At 43.0% G+C, this 14,022-nt stretch overlaps 1 long non-coding RNA gene across 1 annotated transcript; it reads right to left on the bottom strand.

Moving 5' to 3' along the window:
* Positions 1–11,278: 11,278 nt before the first annotated feature.
* Positions 11,279–13,425, bottom strand: LOC139536789 (uncharacterized). The gene is made up of 2 exons (XR_011667395.1): positions 13,209–13,425; positions 11,279–12,174 (listed from the first exon to the last, which is right to left on the bottom strand). It is a non-coding gene; the product is annotated as an uncharacterized lncRNA (long non-coding RNA).
* Between the last annotated feature and the right edge of the window lie 597 nt (positions 13,426–14,022).

Raw genomic sequence — 14,022 nt, 5'->3', positions numbered from 1 at the left:
ATCCCCTACAACTGCTGAGCCCCCTCTTTTGCTGGACACAGGGAACAAGTGGAGACCAAGTGACCAACCTGGCCACAACATAGACAGCTCCTAGTACTGATATGCCGCTGCCTCTCCTCTGGAGATAGACGGGTCCGGCCGAGCTGCATGGGTTCAGGATTAGAACCTGCCTGGAGATGTGATGCAGTCGGAGAAGGAGAGCAAGGCACTGAAGTAGATGTTATGGGACATGCAACCCTACCTCCCCTCTCCCTCCAACGCTCACGGAGATGGTTGTCAATGCGGATAGTGAGAGAAATGAGTCCGTCAAGTCCATCAGGCTCCTTTCTGGACACCAACTCGTCTTTGAAGATCTCAGTGAGTGCGTTCCGGAATGCTCCCTGAAGGGCCTCGTCATTCCAGCCACTCTCTGCGGCGAGGGTGCGGAACTCACATGCCATTTCAGCCACACTCTGGGAGCTTTGATGAAGGGACCGAAGTCGTTTAGCGGAATCCTTTCCACAGTCCGGGTGGTCGAAGACCTTCCTCAGAAGCAGATAAGTGACTGTCTCTCCCACACCGCAGTGGCCCAGGAAAGCGCTGCTCCACGAAGGCAGCCAATCAAAAAATAAATCTTGGCTCGTTCACTAGCATAAGAGTAGGGCTGTTGCTCAAATACTAGTGAACATTGCACAAGAAAGGCTCTGCAAGTGCCAAGATTACCATCATAGCGCTCAGGAGTCAGTTAACAAAAGGCTCCCAGGGCGGAGAAGAAGGACTTGAGACTGGTTGTGAACTCTGAGGGGAGGTTCGGACCTGTAGGTCAGACAGGCTCTGTCACGTTCCTGACCTGTTTTTCCTTTTCTTGTATTTATTTAGTTGGTCAGGGCGTGAGTTGGGGTGGGTTGTCTATGTGTTAGTTTTCTATGTTGGGATGTTTATGTTCGGCCGGGTATGATTCTCAATCAGAGGCAGCTGTAAATCGTTGTCCCTGATTGAGAATCATACTTAGGCAGCCTGGGTTTCACTTGTGTTTTGTGGGTGTTTGTCTTCCGTGTAGTCGTTGTGCCACACGGGACTGTTTGTCGGTTTTTCTATTTGTTATTTTGTTTCATATTAGTGTTCAGTTCGATGCTAATAAATTATGGACACTAACCACTCCGCGTATTGGTCTGATCCTTCTCGCCTCTCCTCGTAGGAGGAGGAGGAATTAGAAAGCCGTGACAGAAACACCCACCACCAACGGACCAAGCGGAGTGGAGAAGGGCGGCAACAGCAGCGGAAAAAACCCCAAGACTCCTGGACTTGGGAAGAAATTATGGACGGCAAAGGACCCTGGGCTCAGCCAGGGGAATATCGCCGTCCCAAGGCGGAGTTGGAGGCAGCGAAGGCAGAGAGGCGCTGGTATGAGGAGGCAGCGCGGCGACGCGGTTGGGAGCCCGAGAGTCAGACCCAAAAAATTCTTGGGGGGGGGGGGCACACGCGGAGTGTGGCAAAGCCGGGTAGGATACCTGAGCCAACTCCCCGAGCTTACCGTGGAGTGAGAGGGCGTCGTACTGGTCAGACACCGTGTTATGCGGTAAAGCGCACGGTGTCCCCAGTACGCGTGCTTAGTCCAGTGCGGGCTATTCCACCTTGCCGCACTGGCTGGGCTAGGTTGGGTATCGAGCCGGGTGTCATGAAGCCGGCCCAACATATCTGGCCTCCAGTACGTCTCCTCGGGCCGGTGTACATGGCACCAGCCTTACAGATGGTGTCCCCGGTTCGCCAGCATAGCTCAGTACGGGCTATTCCACCTCGCCGCACTGCCAGGGCTACGGGGACCATTCAACCTGGTAGGGTTGGGGAGGCTCGGTGCTCAAGAGCGCGTGTCCTCCTTCACGGTCCGGTATACCCGGTGCCACCTCCACGTACCAGTCCTCCGGTGGCAGCCCCCCGCACCAGGCTGTCTCTCCGGGTTCTCTCTCCAGCTGCTCCCACCTGTCCAGCGCTGTCAGAGCCTTCCTCCTCTCCAGCGCAGCTTGAGTCTGAACTGCCTGCTTTCCCAGCGCTGTCTAAACTGTCTGCCTGACCAGCGCTGTCTGAACTGTCTGCCTGCCCAGCGCTGTCCGTATGGCCAGAGCCGTCCAGCCAGGACCAGCCAGAGCCGTCCAGCTAGGACCAGCCAAAGCCGTCCAGCCAGGACCAGCCAGAGCCGTCCAGCCAGGACCAGCCAGAGCCGTCCAGCCAGGATCCGCCAGAGCCTTCCGCCAGCCAGGATCCGCCAGAGCCTTCCGCCAGCCAGGATCCGCCAGAGCCTTCCGCCAGCCAGGATCCGCCAGAGCCTTCCGCCAGCCAGGATCCGCCAGAGCCTTCCGCCAGCCAGGATCCGCCAGAGCCTTCCCGCCAGCCAGGATCCGCCAGAGCCAGCCAGCCAGGATCCGCCAGAGCCAGCCAGCCAGGATCCGCCAGAGCCAGCCAGCCAGGATCCGCCCCTCAGTCCGGTGCTGCCCCTCAGTCCGGAGTTGCCCCTCAGTCCGGAGTTGCCCCTCAGTCCGGAGTTGCCCCTCAGTCCGGAGTTGCCCCTCAATCCGGAGCTGCCCCTCAGTCCGGTGCTGCCCTTTGGTATAGTGGGATTGACATGGAGGGTGGCCATTGGGAGGAGGCCACGGAGGCGGGGTTTGACTATGGTGGGGTGGGGACCACGACCAGCGCCAGAGCCGCCACCGTGGACAGACGCCCACCCAGACCCTCCCCTAGACTTTATGCTGGTGCGCCCGGAGTTCGCACCTTAAGGGGGGGATTACTAACCACTCCGCGTATTGGTCTGATCCTTCTCGCCTCTCCTCGTCCGAGGAGGATGAATTAGAAAGCCGTGACAGGCTCCGTAAAAACTCCTTGATGTTCTCCAGCAGGGCTTGGTCATGTTGCTCAAGAAGGGCTCCTTAACCAACAAGAATTTGGTGAAGAGTAGTGGAGTCTGCAAAATATTTATTGTTACACAGGGAGATATGGAGTGCAGATCCGAGGAAGCTCGGATGATTTGCAGAAAAAACAGATGTGGAGACTGAGGTTGGAGTTAGCTGAGTTGAACAGGGTAACAGGTCCTGAGGGGAATCCAAGGTAGTGGTGGTGCGTATAATCCAGAGCAAGGTAGTTGGGTGGTGAGATGTGGAACAGGAGACAGGAGCCAGGAGCCAGAGACAGAGCGGTAACTGCAATGAGAGGATAAACGGTGTCAGGCAGGGAAACAAGCACAGCAGAGTAACAGGATCTTGAATAGTCATAAATGGCTAGAATCATGAACTGACTGAGCAGAGATTACGAGCTGGCAGAGTGGAAGAGGTCTTGATTATGGAACGAGTTTCAGCTGGTAGGGATTTGCTCTGACTCCAGCACACCTGTCTCCAACCACACAATGACACTATTCTGCCATTGAGTTGCGTTCCCATGCAAAACTAGACAGATAGCTAACAACTAAGTCTTCAATAAAACTCCCAAGGCGTGACTTTTCTTGAATGAATATTGAAAACATTTTTGTTGTAAAACTGCAAAATACAGAAAAGAATATACTTTAGTATTCAATTCAGACCGACATACTGTAGCTGTACATTATACATTTGAAGTTGCATGAATACAAAGCACGTGCTAAGGTACCATGCATCTGGCATGATGCCAAACCATATAGCTAATTGTTACTCATATGGTAATTGACTAACTCCTTTCATTACTCTAATAATGTACAACCATCTATGTAGAATAACAAAGCATATTACACTAGAATCGGTAACAAAACTACAGTATTGTATATTTTACAATTCGTTTGCATGACGCACGAGCAAAGTAATACAGCTAACGGCATACATGAAAGGCATTGCAATTTGTGTGAGTAAATGTAACCAACCAACATTGATATGTAAGCAACTCTATCAATAACAAGATTATCATCATTAGCTAAATGCTTGAATCGAACTTACAAACAAATATTTTCCAAGACTGAAGCGTGACAAGAAATAACTACACTGAAAGACCTGCACCGTAGCGTTGTTTTTAGCTGCTTCTATGCGTGCAGAACGAATTCTCTACTTCCTGTTTGCGTACAGTCTAAGTACCAGAAAGCTCCACTAGGGGGCAAATAACACCATGGAACACAATGAAAATCCATCTTAACCATTGTAATAAAATAATCTGTTACCTTCTAACAGGATGGCAGCACAGACACAGAGAGGGAGAGGGAGAGAGAGAGAGTCTACAGGGGGAGTAACTGCAGGTCAAGAAGACACCGGATGAACACCAGAGGGCATAGCAGGAGCAGATGTGACACAGAGAGGCAACAAAGAAACCAAAGATAACCCTGAAGGAGCTGCTAAGCTCCACAGCAGAGATTGGAGTATCTGTCCAAAGGACCAGTTTAAGCTGTACACTCCACAAAGCTGAGCTTTATGGAAGAGTGGCCAGAAAAAAAGCCATTGCTTAAAGAAAGAAATAAGCAAACATGTTTTATGTTCGCCAAAAGGCATGTGGGAGACTCCCCAAACATATGGAAGAAGGTACTCTGGTCAGATGAGACTAAAATTGAGCTTTTTGGTAATCAAGGAAAACGCTATGTCTGGCGCAAATCCAACACCACTCATCACCCCAAGAATACCATCCCCACAGTGAAGCATGGTGGTGGCAGCATCATGCTGTGGGGATGTTTTTCATCGGCAGGGACTGGGAAACTGGTCAGAATTGAGGGAATGATGGATGGCGCTAAATTCTTGAGGGAAACCTGTTTCAGTCTTCCAGAGATTTGAGAATGGGATGGAGGTTCACCTTCCAGCTGGACAATTACCCGAAGCATACTGCTAAAGCAACACTCGAGTGGTATAAGGGTAAACATTTAAATGTCTTGGAATGGCTTAGTCAAAGCCCAGACCTCAATCCAATTGAGAATTTGTGGTATGACTTAAAGATTGCTGTACACCAGCGGAACTCATCCAACTTGAAGGAGCTGGAGCAGTTTTGCCTTGAAGAATGGGCAAAAATTCCAGTGGCTAGATGTGCCAAGCTTATAGAGACATACCCCAAGAGACTTGCAGCTGTAATTGCTGCAAAAGGTGACTCTACAAAGTATTGACTTTGGGGGAGGTGAATTGTTATGCACGCTCAAGTTATTATTTTTTTGTTTCACAATAAAAAATATTTTGCATCTTCAAAGTGGTAGGCATGTGTAAGTTAAATGATTGCAAACCAACAAAATAGGAAAAATGCCAAGGGGGTGAATACTAATGCAAGCCACTGTAACTCCATATCAAACATTTTATATGTAATGAAAGTGTGTGAATGAATGTGTATTCAACTCAAGATATCCCTCTCAAGGCCACATGTGAAATGTATCATAATCTTGCTACAATAAAACAGTTTGAATGGCAAACCAGGTTTCCATCCAAACGTTTAATTATTGTTCTTTGAATGTTCTCTTTTGCTTGTATGAAGGTAGTGGTGAACGTTCTGGGAACGTTCTCTGAAGGTTAACAAGTTAGGAACGTTCTCTGATGGTTCTGAGAATGTTCTCTGAAGGTTACCAATGTTCCCTAAAGGTTCAAACTGATTTATTTTTAATGTTCTTTGAACGTTCTCTTTTCATTTTATGAAGGTAGCGGGAATGTTCTCTGAAGGTTGCCAATGTTCACTAAAGGTTTGCAGGGATAGTTTTCTCAGAAGGAGGCATGAAGTAAACAAAATATATTTAACATTTTACTTAGAAGATGTATATGAACACACACTCCCAGGATTAGCCACTAGGTAGCCTAGTGGTTAGAGTGTTGGGCCAGCAGGTTGCTAGATCAAATCCCCGAGCTGACAAGGTAAAAATCTGTCATTCTTCCCCTGAACAAGGCAGTGTTCTTAGGCTGTCATTGCAAATAAGAATTTGTTCTTAACTGACTTGCCTAGTTAATTAAAAGATATTAACACTTCTTATATTTATTTTCGGTAATACTAATTACCCCAGTGAAGACTTTAAAAAAATTACTTCATATCGGCAAATAAAACTCATAGAATAAAAAGGAACGTTTTTTAAGTCTTCCAAGACTTCAAAATAACTGATATTGCAGAAGAAGGAGAGAACGTTGGAACATCACCAACAAAATGACACTTAATCCAGTATAAACTAATGTATAAAAAAATCTATAATTCTACACCACAACGGTGGTGTCTAGAGCTGTGGCGTTCATGAAATTTCGTCATCCGGTAATAACTGTCGGTCTCATGGTAATTGACCGTTAATTAACTTCTTTGCGCTACGGATCCCTTTAGCGGGATCATTTTCCTAAACAACCGCTGAATTGCAGGGCGCAAAATAGTACTAAAAATATTTATAATCATGCAATCACAAGTGAAATATACCAAAACACAGCTTAGCTTGTTGTTAATCCACCTATCGTGTCAGATTTTGAAAATATGCTTTGCAGCGAAAGCAATCCAAGCTTTTGTGAGTGTAACAATCAATGCTACAACAGCTAGCCCCAAATTAGCATGGTCACGAAAATCAGAAAAGCAATAAAATTAATCGCTTACCTTTGATAATCTTCGGATGTTTGCACTCACGAGACTCCCAGTTACACAACAAATGTTCTTTTTGTTCGATAAATATTACTTTTATAACAAAAAAACGCCATTTGGGTTGCGCGTTATGTTCAGAAAACCAAAGCCTCGTTCTGTTCGACGAAAATTCCAAAAAGTATCCGTAATGTTCGTAGAAACATGTCAAATGTTTTTATAATCAATCCTCAGGTTGTTTTTAACAAACATAATCAATAATATTTCAACCGGACCGTAACCTATTCAATAAAAGAGAGAAAGAAAATGGAGAGCTACCCCTCTCGCGCGCAGGAACTAATCAGAGGACACCTGACTAGTTTTGAAAAATCTCGCTCATTTTTCAAAATATGTCTAAAGCCTGGTCACAGCCTGAGGAAGCCATTGGAAAAGGAATCTGGTTGATTCCCCTTTAAATGGAAGAAAGACCGGCAAGGAAACACAGATTTAAAAAAACACTTCCGGGTTAGATTTCCTCAGGTTTTCGCCTGCAGAATCAGTTTTGTTATACTCACTGACAATATTTTGACAGTTTTGGAAACTTTGGAGTGTTTTCTATCCTAATCTGTAAATTATATGCATATTCTACGATCTGGACCTGAGAAATAGTCCGTTTACCTTGGGAACGTTATTTAAAAAATATAAACAAATCTGACCCCTAGCGTCAAGAGGTTAACACATTTAGCATCTCCTGGTATTCTGTGGCATTATTTTATAGTATGAATAATGCCATTGAACAAAGCTGAATAAAATATAAAAGGACATTTTCTCTGTCACGGCCGTCGAAAGAACTGGACCAAAGCGCAGCGTGGTGAGCGTACATATTCCTTTTTATTAGAATGACGCCGACAAAACAATAAACAATACAGAAATGACCGTGAAGCTTAAGGCCTATAGTGCCACAAACAAAGACAACTTCCCACACAGAAAGGAGGGAAAAGGGCTACCTAAGTATGGTTCCCAATCAGAGACAACGATAGACAGCTGTCCCTGATTGAGAACCATACCCGGCCAAAACAAAGAAATACAAAAACATAGAAAATAGAATGCCCACCCAAATCACACCCTGACCAAACCCAAAATAGAGATATAAAAAGCTCTCTAAAGTCAGGGCGTGACATTCTCAAACGATTTGAGGGAGTGCGCACATGCGGCTATTCTGTGTTGAGCGGTTAACAAAGAAATAGATATTCCTTTATGCTTAATTTAAAATTATTAATGCAACTTTAGTTGTTCTACAAACGTTGGGCTATATGTTAGATTTTTAATACATTGTAAGGCTGCATGATGCAACTCTAATGATTATTTGAAAAAAAGTTGCTTAAAAGGCATGAGCTCTACTTAGTTTTTTTTGCGCAGGCTGTACACACTACATCAGTCGCTCATTCACAATTTGACAAGCACTTGATAATACCTAGAATTTCACAGCAGCATCCCCTTTGTGTTGACGTAATGCACCCTAAACAAATCCATGCCTTTTGCGGCCAGTGGCCGTTGTGTGTTTCTGCCTGAGTGCTGTGTTCTCCATCACGTGATCGGATCTTTCTTACAGGCTACAAGTGAAGACAGACACATTGGGGACGCAACTGCGCGCGTCCTTATCCAATTCCGAGGTGCATAGTGAAGATATTGGAAGAACTGTCCACATTTACTTTTCATCAGCCAACAATACGTGTAGGCCTAACGAACAGCAAAAGCACTAGCCTATGTCAATCTATTATCCCCCATAGTGCAAAGGTCAATCAATCTATTCTATTATGTGCGAGAAATAAATATTCCAAACATGGGCTGGGACAGTTGTGGGATGCGGTAAATCCCAAATGAATACAACCACTAGCATAAAAAAAATTATTTTACGCAATGTGGCTGACACAACAGATCAGAACGTTTAGCTTAAAATGTTGATAAATTATTAGGCTATTTCTTCACATTATAAGCACAGCAATGAGCACATGGTAGTAGACGATAAGCGCAAATGTTCCACTAGCGGAAAAACACCATTGTCAAAAGTGACCGCAAATGAAATTGTGACCCGATTCAGGAATCTAGGCGTATTGGTGGAAGTCACGACTGCACAGCAGAGCCATTTGAACGTAAAATATATATTTTTTATCAAAATGCTTTTTTTTTGTGGCAGAAATGCCTTCTCAAACATGTGAACTTTCATGTGCCTTAATAACAAACTTGTACGCCATCTGTAAATACAAATAAAACTGTTAAATTATGAGCCTGGTTGGTTTAGCCACAGAAAAGCTGGCAACCTTCCCACAACACATGATTGGCTTAGATAATGAGTGGACTGGACATGCCGAGAGAGGAGTTTGGATTGGTTTGCCATATAGAAGGCTTCTGTCTATTTGAGCTGGTCAGTCTGTGTTGGTAATCCTGTTGAATGTGGCTTTTTCCCCCCAAATGTATTGTGTAGCGGAGCTGCATAAGTGTTGCTCTCCACTTTCTGGAGGATCAAGTTTTGAAATCAGTGAATTAGAGTATGATAACTAAAGAGATGGAGAAAACACCTGTCTCTTGATTACATCGTCAAACTAAGGGCAACAGTGGTATGGCATTCCTGACAGGGAGACGTGTCCATCATGCATGATGTATACAGGTAAGATAGTCTTGCGTTGGCTAGCTAAAGTTACATGATCAGATATTACACGTTTCTAATTTTGACAAAGTGGTTTCATTTCAAGCTAAAGTGTACTGTTAGCTAGCTAGCCAACGTTAGCTGGCTGGCTCCCTAGCTGACGTTATTATTTGTTTCCCAGAGCCGTTTGCTTTTCTAGTTAGAGCCTAATGTTAGCTAGCTAACACTGGATCTGGTTGGTTAGCTCCCAGCACTGTGGCATTGTTGGCACTTTGTTCATTGTTGTTTAACTAGCTAACGTTAGCTGGCTGACTCGTTAGCTAACGTTACGTGACGTGTGTGATCTTAAACGTTGGTTACCTAGCTAGGTTCATTGTTTAGCTAGCTAGCTGTATGTCTTAAGCTAAAGTGTAATGTTAGCTAGCTAGATAACGTTAGCTGGCTGGATACCTAGCGGACGTTATTATTCGTTTCCCAGAGCTGTTTGCTTTTCTTGTTAGAGCCTAATGTTAGGCATTGTTGGAACTTTGTTCATTGTTGTTTAACTAGCTAACATTACGTGAGGTGTGTACAACGCCCGTTGAATATAGCCGGTGTCAGTACACATCTCCAAAAAAGCGTAATGAAATTGTTGTCAGCAGAGCTGGTTAGGCTGTTTTCATGTTATCCAGAGGTAAACAAATCATCGGTCAAGGCGTCAAGTGTGCGCTCCGAGAGTGAAACGAGATGGGTGGGGCTAAAGCTTATAGGGTGTGAACGATGCTGAATGGGTGTAGACAAAGAAGATTTTCTCAAAAGTGACTTTACAAGTTGATCAAATTTCAAAGCAGAATTACTTTCCCATTGTTCCTCAAATGCAGTGTATGATATACCATTTTGAAGCTCTGAGTCTCTACTTTTATCCAATGTAAAAAACACCATTTCACATTTCGAATCCAGGTGGTGCGTCACAATTATGCATGTAATGCTTTTATTATAAAGGTGCATTTTTATGGTGAAAATGATCTTCCCCAAACTTGAAACTCACGCGCTGCTTATGTATGCCAGTTAGGCTCTACACCCCTTTTAAAGTGGATTAATGTTCTTAATTTTAAGAAGTTATTTGGCCTCTTTAGGCTACATGAGGTGTGTGACTAAGATTCGAAAAATTTTATGTTGGGCATCATTCACAACTGATAGGCTAATATTGTCACCCATCAGACTATTCTTGATTTTATCTTGTCTTTGGCTACTTTGAAGAATCTCAAATCTCAAATATATTTTGATTTGTTTAACACTCGTTTGGTTACTACATTATTCCATATATGTTATTTTATAGTTTTAATGTCTTCACTATTATTCTACAATGTAGAACAAATAAAGAAAAACCCTTGAATGAGTAAGTGTGTCCAAATTTTTGACTGGTGCTGTATACTAAATAATATACAGTATGTGTGAAATTTGTTTAGATAAGCGGACTAATAGCTGTAAGAGCAATCCATTTTCGTGAACAGGGTGTTGTACCTAATAAACTGTCCGGTGAGTGTCTATTGTAGTAGTGAAGTAAACCTGCTCACCTTAAACTAGTAAAATACCTGACAAAATGGAGCTGCAAATGAGACAAAGAATCAGAAACAGATGAATCACTTACTAAATGTATTGTTTTCTCAGCACTTTCAACTCTGTGAAAGAACGTTCTGTGAAAGTTATTTTTCTAAGAACCAAAGGAGAACCTTTAGGGAACGTTATAGGAGCGTTCTGTGCCAGCTGGGAATGACCATCATATCAAATAAAATTTGGAGTCACGCAATGACATGTGTGGTCCTACTACGACTCGGGAAAGCATACAATTTGAGGCTACAGATGAAATAAATGATGATGAACTTCACAGGGTGGTGAAAGTGCAAAGAAATTAGCTTGATGCTCCTTTCCAATAAATATCGAGGGTCTTATGCTGGTGACATGATGATCGATGCTTGGCTGCTGTTTGATAAATACAAATAATCTCCCTTCTTTTGTCCATAGTAATCTCATCATGTAGGCTATACGCATACTGTATTATAAGAGCTGTTGGCTAGTGTGAACGTGCCAATACCAGAGTGGGCACACTCACTACATAAGTCAATTTTCTTGGTAACAAAACAATCAGTAGAGTTGAAAATGCAATGGAAACCCATTTAACTTGTATTTTTATTCGGTACACAGGAATTTTACAGAAAAAGTATTTTTTATGTGCACTACGTTATTTGATGGAAGCACATCGCTGTTGGGAAAATATGCTGTTTTTATACTGATTGTAAAATATTTGCATGAAAATCTGTCACCAATTGGATGGAAACCTAGTTACAGACAAGTTACCTCAATAGGCTGAAAGTAAATAAATACCTAGTATGCTCCTGTCCCTGTCTAGGTGTCTTCATGTTTATCATATGATGATGTTAAATTACTACCAGAGGGAAACATAACACTACTGAGTAGAGGGAGTCCAGTTCATCCAGGCTGTATCACATCCGGCCATGATTGGGAGTCCCATAGGGCGGCTCACAATTAGCCCCGCTTCGTCCAGGTTTGGCCGGGGTAGGCCGGCATTGTAAATATGAATTTGTTCTTAACTGACTTGCCTAGTTAAATTTTAAAAAATCACCCCAAGCCAAAATAGTGCTCAGGCGTAAACACAATGATCCTGTTGGTGGTGATAAAGGGGTGCTCTGTGGCATGTGGGGCTTTTGAGTCACACCCTTAGCTTTATTCAAGTCCATAATAAGAATCCGTTTGGCAGCAGTCTCTCATGAGTAGATTTTCTCAGTGCCCAGGTAGAGCACCTTGTAGAGGGGATCCCCGTGGGAGAGGGTAGCGATGCGGTTGGGCTGGAGGTGGAACCGGCGGCGGAACACGGCGGGAGACTTCCTCAGAGCCTGGAGGAGCTGGAAGGAGGGGTTACTCTGAGACATGGCTAGAGGTCAAAAGTCAGGACCAGGGTGCGTTCAGACTTCAGAACCTTTGATTGTTGTTGTTCTCCCAGAATCCTCTGTTATTAATCCCGGTAGAAAGTTAATCACTCATTGCACCTGGGGGTAAAGAAATTAAGTTAGAAAAAAGATGAACTACTTGAGGGAAAAAGTTGTAGTTATTAGTAGCTTAAAGGGTCGGATTCCCGGATACAGATCAAGCTAAATCCTGGACCAAAAAGCAATTTCAATGGAGAGGGTTTTTAGGCTTTTGCTAAACATAATCTGTGTCCAGGAATCTGGCCCAAAATGTTCTTCCATTGTTTTAGCGGTATGAAGATACGATATTTTCAGTACATCATGTACTTCCTCCCTCTCTTTTCTTAACTTACATTAATGATGGCTTTTAATGTAAGTTCCACAGTTCAAACTGAAGAAATATCTATGGTGCTACACCTCCACACTTTGGGAGGCTTTGGCTGTATTCATGTTGTACATTTGATTATCTCAAACAAACATGAATGTACAGTATATTTATACAGTTGCACTATTTCAGCCATCTTTTAGCTCTATGTATTTACATCAGCAAATTAAAGAATACGATCAATCTGGAAGTACAGTAGTTATTGCAACACAATTATCAACTTCTAGGGTTTTAAAAAGAAAACAATAACACTGCAAGAGGCTCAATATTGGGCAAGTAAAAATTGCATTTTTAAGTATATTTTCTTTATAACTGTGGGCCTATATACGGCTATTTGCCTTAAAATGCCTTCATGCATTTTATATCATTTATTATAATTTATCCAAAACAGTAGAGTAATGGGCATACAGTCCCATTTCACTAGCTCATTCTCTGCTCCTATGAGGTTTCTTTGCATGGTTCAAATTCGAAAACAGCCCCCATGCTGCTGTCGCAACACAATCCTTATCTGGACTTTCTGGTGGTGTCCGGCAAGAGTGTTTACGTGTGATTGTAGAAGCCCAAAATTAGCAAAACAAGATCAATATGCCTCATGTATAATGACTAAAGCCATATTGAAGTAAGAGGTAGAAATGTTAAACAATTGACTCAAAATGTTTCACAAATTTATACAGATCTATTGTTTTATTTCAGCATTTCCCTAACTTTGTGTCGCACTCCTGTCACTTACCCTACAATGGTTAAAAAAGTAAAAAGAAAAGGTAGCCTACTTTCGATGTATCCGAAAGAATGTCATAAAGTCCATTAACTTTGCAATAATTCTTCACAGTAAAATATATATTCTTGTCTGCATGTTTTTGTTGCGAAAGGGCTGTATCAGTGCACCGTGAAGTCTCCTACAGCGGTAGATAAGTTATGTGAAGGGGCCACTTGATCGTGTGAGAGAGAAGGGGAGAAGGGGGCGGGAGGTAAGGCAACCTCTATGTAGTGCAAAAAAAACTGAAGTATTTACTTCTTTTTTATATATGGGGAATAATACACACTGACCCTTGCTGGTATCAGTTTTATAATTGACCTATAGTATCTGTATGCATGTAATTACTGTTTTCCCCAAATCAGCAAAGGCTGTAATAATGTTTATAACGAGTTTCTAAAATAGGTTCCCATTAAATAGGTTCCCACTAAATGCACTTCGACAGTCATTCGGAAAGTATTCAGACAACTTTACTTTTTCCACATTTTGTTATGTTACAGCCTTATTCTGATATGGATTAAATGGTTTATTTTCCCCTCATCAATCTACACACAAAATCCCACAACGACAAAGCAAAAACAGGTTTTAAAGAAATATTTTTGCAAGTAAAACATAATGAAAAACTGAGATATCACATTTACTTTACTACTTGTTGAAGGGCCTTTGGCAGCGATTACAGCCTCAAGTCTTTTGGGGCATAACGCTACAAGCTTGGCACACCTGTATTTGGGGAGTTTTTACTTTTTACTTGCAAAAAATGTCTTTAAAACCTGTTTTTGCTTTGTCGTTA

Source organism: Salvelinus alpinus, chromosome 13, assembly GCF_045679555.1.
Source record: "Salvelinus alpinus chromosome 13, SLU_Salpinus.1, whole genome shotgun sequence".
Classification (NCBI taxonomy): Eukaryota; Metazoa; Chordata; class Actinopteri; order Salmoniformes; family Salmonidae; genus Salvelinus; species Salvelinus alpinus.
The sequence above is the reverse complement of the archived record's forward strand: the minus strand, read 5'-3'. Positions and strand labels throughout refer to the sequence as shown.